The 21,192-nt window shown below is 42.1% G+C and overlaps 1 protein-coding gene across 3 annotated transcripts in view; it reads right to left on the minus strand.

The window, feature by feature from the left end:
- MAML2 (mastermind like transcriptional coactivator 2) overlaps positions 1-21,192 on the minus strand; it is a 364,900-nt gene that overhangs the window by 119,108 nt on the left and 224,600 nt on the right. The window lies entirely within an intron of this gene.

The following is a 21,192-nucleotide window of genomic DNA, read 5'->3' on the forward strand; positions in this document are numbered from 1 at the left end:
TACTGGGGATTCATTACTTTTATTGCCTGTCCTCAAATCTGGTAACTAAACCAAGGTGTTGACACATGGTGTTGTACAGGGTTAAGAGCCCAGGCCCTGGGAGCAGACTAAGCCAAACTCAGATTCCAATTCTGTGCTCTATGTGACCTTGGTAAACTAGCTCATCTGAGTCTTAGTTTCCTAACCCAGAAGTTGGGGACAACAAGGCTTAAATCCTGGGAAGAAATGAGATAGTGCATGTAAAAGTTTAGAAAGTGCTTGCTGTAGTAACAACTCAATAAACAGTATATAAAAAAAGTATGTGTTACTCCATTCTGAAAGGGGAGTGTGTCTACATAAACAACATGTTTGTACTTCATGAGTGCTAAAGTACTTCATTCAGTAACTCAGCAATCACATTGTACTTCATGAACCCTAAAATTTATAAAGAAAGGCTTAACGGCTATACAGCCACACCAATAAATTAATAAGAAACATGAAAAACCTGTTGTTGATCACAGGTCCTTGTTGATTTGTCTGTTGAGTGAGATACTATATGTATCAAAGTGTGGCTTTTTCAGTGGTGTTGACTCACTCAAATTATTTAATGTTTGCTCAGGATAATTATAAAATACCTGAGGCAGAAAGATACTTCCCAGATAGAAAGTTCTCCTTTCTTCTCTTTCCCCTTATTGAGACATCCTCAGCCTTCTAAAGATTTCTAGGTAGCCTAATTAAGAAAAGGAAATGAACATAACTGAGTTATATGTCAAGTACTTTAAATATGGTTATTTTATTTCCCTTAATCTTCACAACAACCCTATTAGACAGGCAAGATCACCCTTATTTTATAGGTAAGGAAACCAAGGCTCACAGAAGCTAAGTAACTTGCTCAGGGTCACATAGCTGGTGAATAGTAGAACCAGGCTTTGATGCAGGGTCTGTGTTGCTTAAAAGCTGTGTCATTTCCACTCTTTTATGCTAGAATTAGCTTGTTTAAGGGTAGGGTCTACCTAGCACAAAGGTGCAGAGAGCAGTGAGCATACAGACATCTAGATCTCAGGTGAAGATAAGGAACCTGGGAATGGCTCTGAAGTAACACAGGACCCAGTGTGAACCCTTGCGTGTCGACAGCCGTTCCACTCGTCTGCTTTTTTGCCCACTCACAGATAGATAGTTATGGTGGATGGTCCATATAACAGGTTACAACCTTCTTCCAACGCTGGTTGGCAATCAGAGAAAGCAGCCTGACCTAAGCCGCTCTATCAGTCCTTCTCTTCCATGGGAATTCTGGATTTGGAAACCTGAGGCAAGGCTCTCTTTGGATGGCTGTATAGAACTTGTGAGTGGTTATTTCATTATGTCAAGCAGAGCCATAGAGGAAGTAAGTCTGAAGAAAGAAAGAATGAAGCAGAGAGGAGAGACACATGTGTGATGGCATCTGGGAGTCTGCTTCCAATCGCAGGTCAGCTCTGCCCTTCTTGTTTTCTTTAACACACTATGGAATCTTATAATTAATTTCCCTTTTGCTTAAGCTACTATGAGTTGGGCTTCTGTTACTTTCAACCAAGTGTTCTAACAAAGTCCCCCGAGACCTCACTTTCAGTGGTGAGCAATTTGTCGCACGTGGTAGGGCACACCTTCTACCTGGGTATTAAGCTTCTCCAACTCCCATTTCTGCTGTCTCTGCATAATTCTCTGTCTCCTACTCTTGTGTACTCACTGGTGCAGACATCATCATCATCACTGTCAGCCATCAGCACATTCGGCAGAGACTCAGAGTTGCCACTGTCTGCGCTCACAGGTCAGGAAGAGCCCAGAGCAGAGACACAGCCATGTTGCTTCTGATTTATTTCAGCAAAAGATTCCTTTGCAACTAGCAAAGAACACACAAAGGAGTGGGTTCTTTTTCCAGGTCTGGGTTATCACCTTTGATTCATTTCCCACAGCGTTGAAAAAACCTGTTCTGCCAGATTCCCCCATTGCCGTGGCCACGCCCTGGGCAGGCAACTGCACACTCTGAGAAACAGCACTAACACTGTCTTTAAGGCAGCAGGAAAAAGAATTAGCGATCGTTGCAGTGCAGTTGTAACAATGACAGCAACACAACTCACTCACCGAGGGCCTGTGTGGGCACCACTCGAAGGACTTTGTGTGGAAGTCTCTTCTAATTCTCACATCAACTCTAGGAATCTTTATAACTCTAGAAGGTTAATAATACTTTTCTCTCCTCCATTTTTCAGATGAGCAAACAGGGTTTAGAAACAGAGTGACTTTTCAAGGTCACACATACTACTAGCAGCAAAGTCAGGCAGCAAACCAGCGTGCCCTCTCAGAGCCTGCTCTTTGCAGCACACGGTGCCCTGGCCCTGATGGAGGGGAGTGGGGCCACACCAAGTCCTCAGGCTGCTCTCTGCAGCACACGGCAGCACATGGCGCCCTGGCCCTGACAGAGGGGAGTGGGGCCATACCACGTCCTCAGGAAGCCTGAGACACAGTGCTCATTCTGCTGGCTTTGCTACTTTAGGAAAGATATCCCACTTCTCTGGATCAGAGTGCCCCCCTATATAAATGAGATTATTTCTGAGACCACTTTTCAGCCTGAACCCAGTAAACAACCAGTCCCGAGGGAGTGAGGTTTGTGTCTTAGCACTGTGTGTGGTGTGTCCACAGGCATGGCGGGAGGGACGCCTTGAGATGGGAGGGATGGCTTGAGATGGGGAATAGACAAGTGATGTATGATTCCATCAGGATAAAGGAAATCTCATTAGAAGGCCACACAGTGTGATCCTTCCCCAAGAAAATTTTGGGGATAGGCTGCACCTTGCTTTTCAGAAGCTTCTAATCACAGTCACATCACCAAGGTCCCTGAATGTCCACATATGGTAGGCACTAAGCTACAGCACAGTGCAATCTAAGTGGTCCTCCAAGTTCATTCTCTGCTTTGAAATGCTGTCTTTGCTGGACTAAAATTCTTCCACCTGATACGTGGTTTTGAATTATGGTATAGAATTTCTCAAGATGCAAATGCACTGGAAACAGCAGAAGAGGAAGACAGTCATTATTACCCCAGTGAGAAAGAGTTTAACAGAAAATTCAACTTACCAGGACAGGAAAAAAGCCAAAAGGGAACAAGACTGGATCATGTGATGGATGGGGAATGAGGACGGGGGTTTAGATGGAAAGAGGCCTAGGGGAGTTGGCAGTTCCACACGGTGGACCTTTTGGTTTCTGTGAGGTGGGTGGGGGAGAGGTACAAGGGCAACATATGTTCTGAGGGGCAGAAAGGACAGCGATTTCCAGAGAGCATTTAATAACCCTGAAAAGGCAGGGGGAAGGCGCCACAAAAATCTCTCACCTGGGGCTGGCTTCCCCATGAGGCACAGCAGACACAGTGCCCAGGGCCTACAGTAGTCTTAGTGATCCACAAAAATGTATTATTTTAAAACAGAAGGGAAAAAACAGCTTTTAGAGTAAATGTTTTAATAAATGATATTTATTTATTTTCATGCCAACATAGTTATAAAACATAATTTTGAATATTTTTTCAAAGAAGAAGAGGCACTCAAGACAACAGGGCTTGAGGCCCAGGGATGGTCTCGCTTGTTTAACCCTTTCTCACAGCTCTTGGAAACATGTATGTTTATGCTCATTTTGTAAGTGAAGAAATTGAGGCTGCAGATGTCAAGATTACACAGTCAGCACAGGGAGGCAGGACCCCAGCACAGGTCTGTCTGGTTCCAACGTCCTAATTCTGAATCGCTCACCACACAGCTCCCTTCCTTTCCAGCCTTCACCTTGGCACATGCTGACACTGAGCTGGACACTGTGGACCGAGACAGCCCAGACAGAAGGCTGACAGAAGGAAGGCCCATCCATGCACAGGGCAGGGTGAGGGCATCTGGGACGCAGAGGGGTGGCAGGGAGAGCAGAGTGACGTCATTGGTGGGGGTTGATGGTGAAAGTCTAGAGCATCACCCCCAAGACTCCAGTATAGGAAAGGGAAGAGACAAAGGCTCATTCCGCCAGTCTGAAAGATTTACTAAGCACTCAGAGAGTTCTGAACCACAGCCTATCAAATCATCCCTGGCATGAAGGGAAATGTGCAGATATTAAGCTAGAGGCAGGTATAAAGGCTCCCACTCAGGGCTACGTGTCAATATTACAGTTTTCCTATTACCTAGATGGACTGATAGACCTGCACCCCAAACTTATGTTTCATAATATGTGAGACTGTGCATTTAATGACCCCCTTTCACTAGCCATCTGAGGCAGGGCTTCTTTTGGGAATGATTCCAACCCAGCAAGTGCAGTCTGGTTTGCATATGACACAGGAATCAATGTACTTCCTTTTGCTGAGATCCAGCAAACTGTTTCTTTCCACTCTCATCTTTGTTCTCATTCTTCCATTTGAACACATCGATGCTATTTGAGGCCTGCTCAGGGCAGTGTCCAGACATAGTGGTCTGCCTGCCCCCCAAGGGCTGGGGCTAGAGGTACTGAGAATGGCCAGGAAAAAAAGATAATCCAGCATATGGCAGAATTGTGCTGGGGTCCCTCAGTAAACTCCTTTTTAAACAGCTAAGCTTTACTCTTCCAGAGGACTTGAAACATAAACTTTCTGGAGGGATTGGAAAACACCATTATTGCACAATCCTCTGGTTTCTGTTTCTTCCCCTGCCCCCATCCCTTTCCACAAAATAAATGCATTCTTTGTCTCCTGTGCTGCCCTAGAAACAGGGACTGTGCCACACAAAGGTAACAATTCAGTCCATAGGTCACTTTTTTCCCCCCAAGTAGATTTCTGTCTTTCTCAACCAGGCATAAACACAAGAACTAAATTTGCCACTGCCTAGATACCCAAGGGGAAATCTTGGTTCCATCATGTGTGAACTTTCCTCAGGTCATTTCTCTCACACCTGATGGGAGAGAGAGCGCTGGAGAGAGATAACATTTGAAAGAGATCAACTCAGAAGGTAACACGTGACTCTTGGTTTGATTCTTGAAGCAAAAAAATGTGGGATCCTGAAAGAGTAAATTCTAATTCACCATAGTACTTGGAGGTGACAGTAATTCCTCCCTGGCTTTCTAGCCCCTAAACAAATGAGAAGGAGTTTTCATACTTTTGCTGAAGACATTAGAAAGACTTGATGTCTTACCTGGCCCTCTAAGTCCTGAGGTCCCCTGTGTCCACAGAGTTGTCAGTGTTTGCCCAACCAGATTTTAAGCTCCCTGAGGGTGGAAACTGCCATAGATGTCTCTGAATCAGTTTCAGAACACACCGCAATGCAGTCCGTACCATTGGCATTCAAGTAATAGTGTGTCTCTGAATCACTTTCAGGACACACCACGATGCGGGCCATACTATAATGTTTAAATAATAGTGTATTTGTTGACCTCATTATTGGAAATACTCAACAATGGTAAGAAGGCAGTTGTGGCTAATTCATAAGCAATTAAGGGGTTCCAGTAGAGTTTTGCTTAAGTGATCATTTTCTTCTAAAAAGAAAAAGATCATTTTCTTTTTTTTTTTTTTTAAAGATCATTTTCGGGCAGTGCCTGTGGCTCAAGGAGTAGAGCTCCAGCCCCATATACTGGAGGTGGTGGGTTCAGACCCAGCCCCAGCCCCAGGCAAAAACTGCAAAAAAAAAAAAATAATAATCAAATAAAATAAAAAATAAAAGATCATTTTCTTCTAAAGTCAAGGGAATATGAAGCCCTGAGAACTGGAATCATGAAGAAAGTTTATCAACATCTCTGTGAACTCAAAATGAAGGAGTGTGTGAAGTTTTGTGATGGACTCAAAGTCGTGCTGATGGGATACCAAGGCTGGGACACAATTCTAAGCCCCATCCTGACTCTATGTCCCACCTGGGTGACCACCCCAGAGCTGCAGTGGAGCCAGGACACATTTCCTGTATGAATGTCAGTCACTTGCGTGTTCCCTCCTTTTGTTTGTTGTTTTAGGAGATTTTTGTTTTGGGTAGAAGGGGTCAGGAAAAGGCATGTTAAATATCAAAATTTTGTCCTATAACTTTATTCCATAAGGTTTGGACTCTGAGAAATGTGACTGTGTTAGTCAACAATGAAGCTATTATTTATGAAGCCCAAGATAAGATTTTATGTAGAAGCCAGAGTGCTGCAAATTCAGGATCTACGTAGAGAAAGCCAGTCAGTATTGTCCCTCTAAAGATACTAAAAGCTCGCCCATATTCAAAATATCTTTGATGTTTTCCCTTCTTCCCCCTTTTTTAGTTTTCGTGGCAGGCTTGTAGCACAGTAACTGAAAGACTTGGAACTTGCCTCAGAAACACACACTCCATTACGGGGCAAAGAAAACGCATTTCATGACAGCATTTTCTCAGTTTGGACACTTCCATCACTTCCCCTCGAAGAATGTTCCAAGTTTATGATCAACCAACAAAACATTCATTGAGGAGAGGGGAAGAGCGCCAGCGCCACTCTACCCTGTGAGGGTGGCATCCTGTTTTATATAGGTGAACAGAAGCCTGAGGGATCTAGAAAGAGCGTGTGACTCAGTGCTAATAAACCGGGGTTCCAGACGGTGTTCTCTTCACATTTACTGTATAGCCTATGCCAGTCACTTGCCTGTGTGACCAGGAAAAGAACACCTACATCTCAGGGTTTAATGGGCATTAGCAAGATGCGTGGGAAGCACCAGCGGCATTCTGAGCTCAGGCAAAGCTCCATCTCTGGCAGCTCCTTTTTAGTAAGAGACACAGAACTTGAACCTAAGCTTGTCTGACACTTCCACTGTCATCCTGGCTGTCCTCTGTGCCAGGCATGTGCTAGAAAAATAAAAAAGGAAGACACCAAAACCGGCTCTCTGCCCCCATCTGTAAAACTGAATTTGTTCATTTGTTCATTAACAGGTATTTATTTATCACACCAAAGCACTGACTATGTATTCCATAAGGACGTCTATAAAGATGTATCAGAGCAGTAATTTTCAACCAGTGTGCCGTGTAAGAGAATCTTAGGTGAGCCATGAAAAATTTTAAAGATCATTAATTAAATTATTTTTGAAAGAAGTTCGAAACACAGTAAGCATATTATTTTTTTACTTTTTTTTTTGATTAGCGTAAGTGTGCCACAGAAGTTTAACTGTAAGTTCAAGTGTGCCGTGAGATTAAAAAGGTTGAAAAACACTGTATTAGACCGTTGTTGCAAAGACCAAGTGGTTAAAGCACAAAAAGACCCTAAAACATTGCTCTAACAATAATAAAAAAAAAGAAGAAGGATGGCTTGGCGTTTGTAGCACAGTGGTTATGGCGCCAGCCACATGCACTGAGGCTGGCGGATTCAAGCCCTGCCTGGGCCAGCTAAACAACAATGACAACTGCAAAAAAAGAAATACCCGGGCATTGTGGTGGGCGCCTATAGTCCCAGCTACTTGGGAAGCTGAAGCAAGAGAATCTGCTTAAGCCCAAGAGTTTGAGGTTGCTGTGAGCTATGGTGTTGCAGCACTCTACCTAGGGAGACATAGTGAGTCTCTGTCTCAAAAAAAAAAAAAGGAATTGATCAGTCTTTCTGGAAACAAAGAAAAAAGTAGTGACACAATGAGATCATTACTCTGTGGAGATGGCCCAGTTATGGGGGGTAACTGCCATGGAAGGTCAGGAAAGGAACCCCACTCCTTATAATGAAGCACCCCTCAGGTATCCAAATGATCGTGATCTTTCACAATATTATGATATTCTGAAGCATAAATGATACTTGTTCAACAACAGGGAATGTTTAAATTTAAAAAATCAAGGCAGAATTTTTTTTCCCACAGGGTCTACTGTCACAGGCAGCGTCATTCTGGATCCATCTGGGGTAACCAGTGTGGTTATCCTGCTGACTCTTCTTTAGCCATCCTGACTAGTTGCTGCAATTGTTGTAAGGCAAGGATCTGCAGGAGCCATGCAGATATGGACTCTCTGTATTTAATAGAGAAATGAACATAATATTCTATTACAGCCTGAAAACCCCAACAGTTCTGCATGAAATACTTTAACCATTACTCATTTTTTGCCCAAAATATATCCAAGTGAATCCAAAGTAAATGCTATGTCTAAAATGTTGGCAATTCTCATGAAATTTCTAAACGTCCTCCTCAGTAGAATGCACAACACATTAAGTGTCATTAATCAAATGGCTTCTCTCTCCCCCTTTGCTTGAAGGGCCCTGTCAGCAAAGTCCTCCTACCTTCCCTCATATTCTTTCTCCCTGCTTTCATGATTTTAGCACTTTCTGTCTTATATTGTTCTTGGTAACTGATTCAGGTCTGTGAGTTTTTAACTTCAGTATATTTACAAAAGTCAGTGGCACAGATGGTGCCCTGTGCTTCTCATCTTCTCCCACAAGCCCAGTCCAGCTCTGCCCAGGGAGGGACTCCATGGCGGCCTGATGATTGGACTTATTAGGTATTCAGTGGTCTGGGAACATCAGATGAGTCAGTTTATGGGGCATCTGTGTTTCTCTGCCACTGACCATGAACCATGCCCCCTTTATGAGTCATAGGGCTAATTCTTAGAAACTCTTTGTCCAGTGTACAGCTGCTGGGAATTGGGGCACAGCTAAGAGGTGTTGGAGAGGTAGAGAAAGCATGGATATTCCAAGTGGCTGCCATTCTTTTCTCGTGGTGTTAGGAATTAAACTCATTCTAAAATGTTGGCCAATTTGAACATCAGCTAAACTCATCTGTCAGGGATAGAGCATTAACACCATTCCAGGGCTGGCTATTAATTGTTTTGAGGTTTGAACACAGCTGTCAAACAACTCTTGTCTTTTCATAAAATAATATAAAACACAGCTACACCTAATTTCACAGAAGCATTTCTCCCTTCATCTTCAATGGCTAACTAAACTTAGACAGGTGTTCAAGGCTCCATCTTTCCCCATCTCTTTCTCTCTTCATTTCCTTTCAGGCCCCCTCTGCTTAAGCACAGTGAGATCCCACTAAGAATCCCCTAACCATGTTCTGAGGATCTGACCCTACCACTTGCCTCTCTCTGCCCCAGCGTGTTCCCCATGGTGCAATAAAAAGGATCTCCTTCTCAGCCAAAGCTCCAGCTACACTTCTTATTGTTTTATTAATTCTAAGAACATAAAAGACCATTTCCGTTTCAGATATTTTGCACATACTGTTCCCTCTAACTGGAACATACTCTGCCTCCTCTCACTCTCCCTGGTTTCCTCATAGTCAACTCCTTCTTTTCCTTAAGTCTCAAGTTAACATGACCCTACCAGAGATTTTCTATGACCAAGTCTAAGGTATATTTTCATTGTTGCTTTTCATCTTACTCTCTTAACTGTTTCCTTTATAGTACTTAGTAGAATTTCCAATCATTTTTATTAATGAATTTCCAATTTTTAAGTCTTTTCCCTCTGTTATAAAATAAGCTAGAGGGAGGGAAGCTTGAGCCACATTTGTTGATCACATTGTCTCATCCTTAATATAAGCCAAAGAAATACAAGATCAAAAAGATTGTTTAAAACAAATAAGAATGTCTAGAAGAAAAGACTCTGAGATGGGTAAGTACTTTCTGGTGGTGAGATGATACAGGAATTTTTTTTCCTACTTTGCTCATATGTCTGTGTTTTCTAATCTTTCTGCATTGAACATATGTTATCTACATAGTGATTAATAATATTGAAATAAGCAAGTTACTCAATACACCTGTGCTTGCTTATCCCATTTCTCTGAGAATCTGGCCCCACATTTTCTAGCAGAGGAGACCTGATCTGGAATCTCCCATTTCCCCCAGCCCCAGCAGACTAGATCAAGATTTGACTCAATCTTAACATTTGAAATGCTCTTCCAGCATTTCCTCAATCCAGAATTGAAACAAGACCTTTTCAGGAATATTCATGGGCATTTGAAATGAAAGATATGGAAAGTTTTGAAGTCATTCTCAGCCACGGGCAGTGACAGAGGGAGGAAGCAGTTCTACAGAGAAAGGAGAGAAGCCAGAATGAGAAACTAGATTGAAAGATGGAGAAAGAAAGAGGAGAAGAGGAGGGAAAAGGGAAGAAGAGAGAGAGAAACTCCTAATGCTTTCCAATTCCTGGAAAACTTGATTAGATGTCCTACAATTTAGATAACCTCATAACCTTCCACTTGCAATAATAAATCTGCCCCACTTACAACCTACTTTTTTGCTTGGGATACTTTAAGAGGGCTTCTGTTACTTGCAACTAACAATTTCCAACTAAAACAAAGATGCAATAAAGCTAATAATTATATTCAAAATAAAGTTTTCCTAAGATCGATGCACATCTTTCTTGATTAAAATTGAAAAAGACTGTAGCAAGTCTAAATGAACACATTTATTTTGGTTTCTCTTTCAACTTTCCACATGTGGTTATGAACCCAGCTCTTCCACAGCCTTTATGAAAGAAGAATGCTATGAATGAAGAATGAGAGCTGCTGTTCCATGATAGCAGAATTCTAACAGGGTTTCTATTGTCTTCAATATTTCTGCATGCATACCCAGGGGAGATCCAGAGATTACATCTCCACAAATTCTCCCCTTAATGCACAAGAACATTCTGAAAATAAAACTTCCATCTGAATCGTGTTTAGACAACCCAGGACTGCAATACCTTTACAGTTTGGATGCAATCACCTGGAGACAGTTGGGATGAGCAGACCTTTTAAGAGGTCCCTGCAATTTCAGGCTCCTCTTTAACTCCATTACAAAAGAACGTTAAGCAGCATTTAGAAGGGAGTTTGGCAAAGCACCTGAAAGCACCAAACAGCTTCTTTGATGTTCTTGGCATTGATGTCATCATTCTTTTGAAACTTTTGAAGAAATATTTTTCTTATGGCGACTGTATCTAGGTTCAATATAAAGTGTTGATGAGTGTTTTCTCCCATCTCACATTAGTCTGAGTAGCTATGACGCTTACACAGACAATCTATTAGAGAGGAACTCTGCATTCACTCCAGTCTATGTTTATTTTCACATCAAAGACACATCTCATGGGGGCATTGCCTAGCTAGCTCTATGAAACATGAAGAAGCTTACAAAGATATTTGGTTATAATTGAAAAAAACAGACTGAAACCTACACTTGAGGCAATTTAAGACTTTTCATGCCCTGAAATGAGAATTTTTAATGGCTGAGAGAGAATTCCTTTGCTTTCCAAAAGGTCTGAATGCAGACTTTTTCAATCAGGCATTAAAATCCCACTATTTGCCTTTTATGGAAAATGCATCTTGATTATTTAAATGATGTTAAATGGGGGACAATAAAGCCCCAGTTCAACTATTCTTTGAAGCAATCTCCTGTAGCAGTACAATGCCTTCACTTTGATCTAACTTGCTCAGCCCAGTAATTACATGACTGTGATGAATTCTCCACCTGACAGATTCTAATTCTTCATGTGTGGCCATATTCTTTGAAGAGGAAAAAAAAATCTGCACTTATGTTAGAAAATAAAACCTTTAACTGGTCAAAACTCAATAAGTGATAATTCTCTCTGTCAAAGCAGTAAGCTCGGAAGACAGCCCTTCTCCATATGTTGAGAAACACTATTGCCCAGAACGTGCTTATGGTTTTCACAAAGCCAGCTTTAAACAAGAATATGTTACAGTTCCTTCCTATCAATCAGTGTGATAAGGAATCAAGATTCATCAGCTTAAAAAAAAAAAAAGAAAGCAGAGTTTACCTTAACTTTGGGTGTCTGGGGAAGAGGGTGTGAGATAGACACTTGAGCTCGTTCTGCACCACTCATTAAAGAAAATAGTTTACAGTGTTGCTTGAGTCTGCTTAAAATATTAAAAGCACAGTCTTAAGAAGCTCTTAATCCTCACAAATATTGCTGCTGTTTATTTCATTTGCTTTTTAAGACAGTGTAGGACAGATTTAAACTGAGAAAGCTCACCAACTGCATCCTTGAAATTGCTTTTAATCCAAGATGTCAGCAGGACTGATGAAATGGGGACTTCAGCCCCACCCCAAAGCCTACCCTGCTTCACTGTGCCTGCTCCACCACTGATATCCTGCGTCCACGAGTGAGATATTTAGAGGATGAAATGCCTCCTTAGCTATGATAACTTCTCTGCATTTGTCATGTCTCTGTACACACCACGGCCACTCAAAGAGTCTTTCTCTTTGACCAGAGTATTTTCTCCACTGGCTTTAAATCCCAGCTCAGAACTCGCTCCTAACTGTGATCACTACTCTATTATTTTATGCCCTGGGCAGCCACTCTATCCATGATTTGTTTTCCTTTTGTATTAAATGTTTTTGGCCTTATAACTGCTATTTTTCGTTGTTTTTTTTTTAGTCCCCGTGGCAAGTTTATAAACACCGTCTTGTGTCTTCTAGTGTTTTTTAAGACAGTGTATTGTAGTTATGAGCCCAAGCTTTAACAGTAGAGACCTGGATTCCTATCGCCCTCTGGGAGATAGGAATCTCTGGGCAGAGACGAGAGAGGTCTTAAGGTTTAGTGGATCACCAAAGGCCAGTGATTTAATCATAGCTACGCAATGAAGCCTCCACAAAAACCCAAAAGAAAACGGTCCGGGGAGCTTCCGGATGGCTGACATTTGGAGGTTCCCAGAGGGCGGTCCTCCAGAGAGGGCGGCGCTCCGGGGAGAGGGCGGCGCTGGAGAGACGGTGGCGCTGCGGAGGGGGCGGTGCTGCGGAGGGGGGAGGTGCTGCGGAGGGGGCGGCGCTCCGGAGAGAGGGCGGCGCTGCAGAGACGGTGGCGCGGCGGAGGGGGCGGTGCTGCGGAGGGGGGAGGTGCTGCGGAGGGGGCGGCGCTCCGGAGAGAGGGCGGCGCTGCGGAGGGGGAGGTGCTGCGGAGGGGGCGGCGCTCCGGAGAGAGGGCGGCGCTCCGGAGAGGGCACAGTGGCTTCACACTTAATTCCTACCTGCCTCGCCCTGTGAACCTCTTCCACCTGGCTGTTCGTCCTTATCTTTCGTAATGTTCTTTATAATAAACTGGTAACTGTAAATGTTTCCCTGAGTTCTGTGAGCTACTTTAGCAAATTAATCAAACTTGAGGAGGGGCCAGTGGGAATCAGAATTTATCGCCAGCTGGCCAGAAAAGCACAGTTCATAACCTAGATTTGTGACTGCCCTTTGAAGTGAGAGGCAATCTTGTGGAACTGAGCCCTCAGCCTGTTGATTCCAGTACTATCTCTATGTAGAAAGTGTCACACTGGGTGGTTCCTGTGGCTCAGTGAGTAGGGCGCTGGCCCCACATCTGAGGGTGGTGGGTTCAAACCCGGCCCTGGACCCCAAGAGCCAGAGGTTGCTGTGAGCTGTGACGCCATAGCACTCTACAGAGAGCGATAAAGTGAGACTGTCTCTTAAAAAAAAAAGATCAAAATTAAATTCATAAATTGGATTTAATTTTGACCAAAGTAAATTACTTAAATGTTAATTCAACTTGTTAATATGTTGTTTAGGACATTGCATCCTCATTTATAAGTGACATATGTTTGTAATTCCCTCTTTATAATAATATATTTTCTCCAATTTTAATATCAGGTGTAGCCAGATCAAGCAGAATGATTTTGAAGTATTTCTTCTTTTTCTATTGTCTATAAGATTTGGCATGATCTATTTTTTGAAATTTTCTTTTGCTTTTATTTATAAATATTGTCTATTTTTTGAGACTTTAAAAAAAATAAGAAATTAACTGATGACTCCATACTGAATCTCAGAGTCAAAGCATTGTATAATAGACATACTTTTATTTGACAATGTGAATGTTACTTTCTTTGTATTATTATTATTATTATTGCTTAATATTTCTATGTAGCAATTGTCTGATTCCTTTTCTGAATGTATTTATGTTCATTTGTTCTTTACGAGGTTTTTGTTTCCAGTCCTTATTTTAAACATTGTTATTGTTATTAGAATTTAAACCTTTTTAATTTTGTGAAGGCAAAAACATGGAAACCTAATAAACACATGTATATGTAAAAATAAAAAAATTAGAAAGTTAAAAGAAAAAAAAGAAAGAAAGTGTTATCACTGACTTAAATTACTGGACACCCAGTTGATGTCCACTAAAATATTGTGTGTTTGGTGTGTGGGTAAAAGCCCCCACACATTTGGTGTCAAAAGTATCCTGTGGTGAGTGAGAGTAGGAAAAACACTGGTTTTCCCTATATTTGATAGTAAGCTATTATTTTTATTTAGTCTTCTGGGTCTTCCATAAAAGTTGGATGACTTCATTATGTATCATGAAAGAAGGGAGGAAACAGCATTTATTGAGTGACTACTCAATGTGGGGCACTCTCCAAATAGCATCTCTGACCCCTGCTTGCCGACTTAGCTAGCAAGGTGACCTTGGATAAGTCACGTAAGTGCTGCACCTCAATTTTCTCATCTGTAAAATATACATACTAATTACGATAAGCTGGTGCAAGGACTAAGTGAATACATGTGGAGTGCTTAAAAAAGTCTCTGCCACATAGAAAGTGTGCAATAACACCAGCTATTACTATTATTAAATCCTTACAACACCCTCGAGAGGTAGATATAAGGAACTGCATTTTATAAATGAGAAAAATGAGGCTGCAAAATTTAAACAACTTGACAAAGGTTGTCCAAATAGTCATTAAACCAAATTTTCCTGATTGTAAATCCATGCTTTTTATGAAGTGTATTCACTGGAGGAGTCTTTCATGTCATGCTAAAGGGCTCTTTCAGGGAAGCCTTGTAGTCACTGGGATACAGAGAACTGGACACACGAGGCTGAGTGCAGGTGGGTAAGGAATGAGGCAAGTTGCAGAAGATCTCTCTGCTTTAGATAGCACACAGAGGCACTTGAGCTTCACTATGAAGACCACCGGGAGATGCCGATGAACTTCAAGTAGGGAAATGACATCGTCTATAATGTGTTTTAGAAAAATAACTCTAACAAACCAAGTATTTGTGAGTGGATTGGAGACAGTTAGCATACAGTGAGCAAGAGCCAGACCGAGCTCAGGTGGAGGCAGTGGGAATGGAGACGACCGGAAAGAACTTAGGAACCAGAAGTAGAATGACATTTATAATTAATTCCACGTGGGAAGTGTGACGGAGAGAAAGGACTTGGGGCCAAATTCAGATTTCTGTCTTAGAGACTCGGTACATGATGGAGTCATTTTCTGAGAAAAGTAATGTAGGGAGAAGAGCATATCTCATGATGGGTGGGTGGTGACAAGAAGACATGCGTTTAAGGTTGGGTATGCTGAATATAAGATGTTTGTGGGCCCATGTGTGGTGACATCCCCTTGCTAGCTAGATTTTTGGGTTTATGAAATCTAAAGTGACATCCCCTTGCTAGCTAGATTTTCAGGTCAGAAGAGAGCTTTGGGCCGTCTGTATAGATTGGGCAGGATGCACATAAGCATTTAGTTAAAGGAGTGTGTGTGGTTGTAAGTGTCCAGGTAGAGAGCAAGGAGTGAGAAGAGAAAGGGATGAGAATCGAACTCTAGGAACATCCAGGTTTAAGGAGCGAGGAGGGGAGGTATGAAGTGGAGAAGGGAAGTGGAGAAGGGAAGGTATGAAGTGGAGAAGGGAAGATGATGAAGGCATGAAGAGGGTTTCAAGGTGGAAGTGAGCAACTTGTCAAGCGCCACAGAGGACATTGGCAACAAGGCACCTGACTTTTGATGGTGGCTGGGGACAGGTGCCAGAGTGCAATGTGTTGGTGAGAGGATGAGTGATCACACAAGGAAAACAAGGTGGCTATCTTATTCTTCCTAAAAACCTGACTGGAGAAAGGAGAGAAAGGACAGCAGCTGGAGGGAGTTGCGGGGTGGAAGACTGCCTTATCATTTCCAGATCCTTCGCAACAGCTAGAACAATTCTTTGTATTTTGTAGGTACACAGTTAAACTTTTGGACAGAGGATTCTGTCCTCTTGCCTGATTTCTTCTTTTTATCTCATTCATTTTCTTCTATGTTTTACTCCTCTATACAAGAAAGGATGCAGAGAGGCTGTAATTCCCTGTTCAAATACTGGATAGAAGGTGTAGAGTTTCTTCTGGGGTAGATAAATAGGTTATATGTAGTAGGAATTTTTGTATGGTTCTGAAGCAGAAAAAATAGAAGGGGGAACCAGACCACCAGAAGCACAGATATCAACACAGGTATCGTAGAGAAAGTTTCACGTTGCATCCAGGCATTCTTTTGGTCGGGTTTTATTTCCAAATAAGGGTATATGACAAACTCCTGTTTAGAGAGCAAAAATCTACCCTAGGGGAGACTTAGAAAAGAGATTGATGGTATTGAGAGGCTTCGATGAAAATTCCAGTAGCGTATATTCTCAGGACATCTAAGGATACTAAAAGCCTATTTAAAATAGTATCCTAGTTTATCTCGATAACCAAAGATATTTCGAAGCATGAGATTGGGTCTAATCGCTTGTTAAATTAAGGTCACATATGGGAATTGCTTTTCAGGCTCCCAAATAGGAAGGATCTAATGAAGTTTGATCTTTGGATGACTATCATCATGTGTTATCAAGCCTATCATTTTCCCCATCAAAGAAAATATAGCCAGAAGTCAGAAAATACAGGGGTGGGGAGGGAGGGGGAGTGGGAAGGAGAGAACAATCCAGTAACCCTTGATCTGTCTATGCATCAATTCAAACCCTTCCCCATTATCTGTGTTCACCTAGCAAGCACACAGAATTGTATTCCTTGCTTTGGCTTCTCTCAGCACTTTAAAACTTTCAATATCATTAAGTAACACTCTTTTTTCCTCTATGATATCTAGTGTCACGGGTACCTTTTTCTTCCTCTTTATTACTTTTGGCAGTTAAGAGAGATTTTTTTTTTTTCTCTCCCATTGACCTGTACCTATTCCCAGCAAACTCATTGCTTTATGACAAGCGCCAACACGGCCATACGCAGATGCAATTCATCTCTGCACACAGCTGCTCTGTGTGCATGTGCGTGGGTGTCAGTGTTCTTCTTTCCCATTGTTTGACTTCTTTTAACTCTACTCAGATCTCTGTAATCACAGTTTGGAATTCACCTGAATTTCCCTGCTGTGAGAGCTCAAAAAGCTGACATAAAGTTGCTAAGGCCATAGTTCTGAAAAGGAAATAGCACATCTTTATTGGTGGAGCACATTCAAAGACCGAATGTGAGGTTTCTAAGTGAGACGCTGCATACACATAACCTGTAGGCTGCTTGCCAGTGACACTGTCCCACATGTTGGCCATCTCCTCCATAATTAAAGAAAGGCTTTGAAAAAGAATACAAGTGTTTGATTTTCACACTAAAACATTATTCAGGGAATTCAGAGCCCACAGCTTGCTATGCTCCATCCAAAGCATCGAAATTGTTCACACAAATCTTTTTATGAGGCTAAGGGAGACATCACCATTCCAGTTACATTCTGTAATAAGGAAAATAAGTTTTTTTCATTTCTTATGATTTCTTATGTGTCCATTCACAAGGTTGGTTTTCTTTTTTCCTTAAGAAAAAAGTTGTCATAGCAACAACCACCTATCACATGGCTCTTACTTGAGGACTTAAAAATGCTACTTCTTAAATAACCAGATCCCTGTGCACATGGAAGGCCAGAGAGAAACATCAGTATATCGAGATTGTCAAAGATGAACTAAGTGGTAAAAATAAACAATTTTTAAAAATGGAAACACAAACATCAGGGGATTCTTCCATTGGAGGTGGCCCTCTCTATGTAACACAGCTATTTCTCTACTACAAAGCCAGACGAGCAAGGACATCGTGATCAGAGTTGTCATGGCCTTGAAGGAGGTAAGACAGAGTGGGGCTTGGGCCATTCTCAAACAGAGCCTGAAGCTCTGGTTTCTGTTTAGAACTCCGCAGCTACGCTGTGTGGTTTGGGCATGGCCTGCAGTGGCGCAGTAGCCCTTCAAGTGCCCTTCAACCTGCCACTCACTCCACAGCCCCGAGTGAAGGCAGGGTTCAGTCCAAGGACCTGGGCACATCCTGACCCCTCTCCTGGGGAAGCAGCTGGACTAAAAAGCCCGAAACATTGAGTATGGTCTTTGGCTTACCTCAGATGCCACCTGAGTGTCTGTGTGCCTACAAGTTATGACGTGCCTACAGGATATGGGAAGCCAGCACAGAACCAAACAGAGGCCATTCTCACACACCTCCCTCCCCACTGATTCGGCCTAGGCAGCCAGGGACGCCTCTGACCTCTCACTCTGGCCCCAACTTTATTCTCGGTGATAAGTGTCTGATACTCATGTATCAGCTGTCCCTTCCTTCCATAAGAGAAGGATTCCTTTAGGAGAATGGCTGGCAATATGGTCCCAAGGCTTGACTGACTCATCGCTTTTTGTGACATGAGGAACATAGATGGCTTGATGGAAAGTGTTCTCTGAAAGAAACAGAAGTGGGGAGGTGAGAGAGAAAGTGTGACAGCCGTCGGGTCAGCTGCTGAGAAGAGGCACTGTGATTCCCCTCTGTGGGTTTGTGGGCTAAGCAGAGTTCTGCCCTGTGCACGATGGGCCCACTCTGCATTTGAGTCATGGGAAGTCAGACAGCAGTGGGCAAGGATGCAGAAATATGTTTGGCTTCATCTTTTATGAACAATTTGAATTCAGTTTGCATTTTGGAGTACAAAAACCAGCACAGTTTTTCTAGAAGATAAATGAGAAGGGGGAAGAAGAGGAAGAAAATAGAACACAATAGGAAAGTCTTCAAAAGAAAAAAAAAAAAAGCCCCAACACTTTGTGGTTTCTTTTTTCCCTTCATGACAAGCAAGGGATACTCGCATTTAATCATGTGGTTCAAAAGGAAGCATATTGTGCCAAAATTTATATGCGAATTTCACTGCCCTGAATTGTGTTATTTCAGACTGCTAGTTACTTTGAATCTGTATTTTCAAATTCTTTCTTGGAATATTTAATGCCCTTAGGCAGACATATTAACTCATTTTACATTGAGAATCTCATTACATCAAGTAAAAATCCTAAGCCTGATAAAAAGATTTACCCCCTCAATTTAACTTTTATTTTAGTCTCCCACCAGCTTCCCTGAAGTGGGTTTGCTGCCAAGCTATAATACTATTTTAAACTGAGTCATCCAGGCACATAGAACAGCCTTTACTCTGCTCCTAATTTTTCTCCATTTCTGTTGTTTGAAGAAAGAAAATGTGTTCTTCTATGGGTTTATGAAATGGTTATGAAGAATGGCAAAAAGAAGAAGTGGAGCTTAAATCTAGAATGTTCAGTCCCCACAGAACACAGACTCATCTTTCTCCTCATCTCTACAGCTCCCGGATGGGGCATGCAGGTGTACATTTTTAAGCCCTACAGAGGCCGTGAAACCACTGAAAGGTAGTTGTGTAAGTACACAATGCTTCATTTATTCATGGGGAGAGAGTATTTGGAGTGGTTTAGAGAAGGTGTGATTGCAAATACCTAGGAGAAAGATAAAAAATAAAACCTTTGATGAAGACTTGCTCTAGGAATTGACATACCATCTCCAGAGTTGGAGGATTTGAAAAATTTAGTAAGAGAATCATGCCTCCTGAGAGAAATCCAAACTATTCCTTGATAGCTCAGTCTTTGTCATGGGGCAACAGATATTCCAGACTGAGGTATGTACCAAGAATCTTGGTGAGGAAATAGCGTATAGGTACCAGGTTCTTAACTCCTATCATTCAGAGTCATCATTTGATTCTCATCTGCTCAGCTCTTGTTCCTGCTCCCTCCTAGTTTCCTCCCCACTGTGACTCCCAGTTTCAACTCAGCTCCAAGTATCTCTGCATTTACAAGTCTCACTCTCACTGTTCTGGCTTCTGTAACTTGTGGTCTCATACAGTCACACCCTCCCTATACTCTTACTGATTTTTATGGTTGGCTCTGCTGATGGGAAAGCCCAAAACATATTTGGGAATAAAGAAGTAGCATCTATAAAATTTCACCAGAGAGGGCTTCCACCACAAAAAGAAATAGTGAATGCTAAAAAGTTTTGACTGTCTCTCTCCCCAGAGTGGTGGTTACATGGCAGGTTTGAGGGACCTGCACAGGTGTCTTTGGCAGCAGAAGGACTGCTGGGCTACCATGGCAAGGATTAACTATACCTGGAATGTAAAACAGAGCTAGAAACTCTGATCCCAACAGGCCAAAAAGTACAGGAGTGGGAAGCAAAGAGGTTGGCCGGCTTGAACTAAAAACACGGTTGCCAGGATCTCTGGTGAGGCAGAGAGAGTGAATGTGAAGCATCATCAGAAATTCGGGTTGTCAGAGGTTTTCAATTAGGGAAGCCAGAGGCAGGTGGGGACCCACAGGCTCAGAGGTTGGCATAGGTCACAAGCAGAAATTTCATACAAATAGAGGGATGGTAAGTTTTTGAGGCCATATTAAATGTTTGATGGTGTGAGGCTGTAGGACCATGCATAGGGTTAAAAGTGCTAGGAACTAGGGAGAGACTAATAAGGACAAAACCCAAGAATCACTGCTGACCATGAGTTCTAAAAACAATGCTCACTAGACAAAGCATGCTGTCCCAACCCTAAGTCATATTTAGCAGTGATAAGAAAATGGCAAGACAGAAGTGCACTAAACAGAATGTCTTAAGAATTAAATCATGCAAAAAAGAGTTAAATCATTCAGTTAAAAAAACACTTGTTTTTTAACCTCAACTCTCTTTAAAGCTTGCCACTTTTCTGTTTTCTTATGCCTGCGATTGCAGTAAAAATCTGTGAGGATCATTGAAAGGGGCTGTGCCCTTGTCTCTCCTTGCACAGGGCTTCCTAGCGTTGGCCTCCCCAGGTCCCTCAGTTCAATACAAATGCACTGAGTAGGGGTTATTCATTTTGTGTTGAGCCACACCAACATAAGGTGGATTTTCATTTTTAACCCCACTCATCCCGCAAATAATCTTGGCGGAGAAATTAAAATAGTTCAATTGGCCAAGATATGGCTCCTCTGTTACCTCAGCACAGGCCTTTGACAGATATTGAGTACCTACCTGTCAGCTTCTGTCCTACACACATGAGATTTTGTGAAAAAGGAGACAACATAGTCTCTACCTCCAAGGAGTCACTGGGGTCTGATAGGAAAGACTAAAAATGGATGAATAAATATAAATTGTCAGGAAGTGATAAATGCTCTAAGAAATAGAAATCAGAGTGAAGTAAAAGAGGGTTCTGTGTTTTATATAGGATGGTAAAAAAAAGTTTGTCCTTTAGGCTTTGATATTGGAGCAGATGCCTGAATGAGAAAAAGCATTCTAAATCCCAGGATC

This window comes from Nycticebus coucang, chromosome 14 (assembly GCF_027406575.1).
Source record: "Nycticebus coucang isolate mNycCou1 chromosome 14, mNycCou1.pri, whole genome shotgun sequence".
In the NCBI taxonomy this organism is placed as follows: Eukaryota; Metazoa; Chordata; class Mammalia; order Primates; family Lorisidae; genus Nycticebus; species Nycticebus coucang.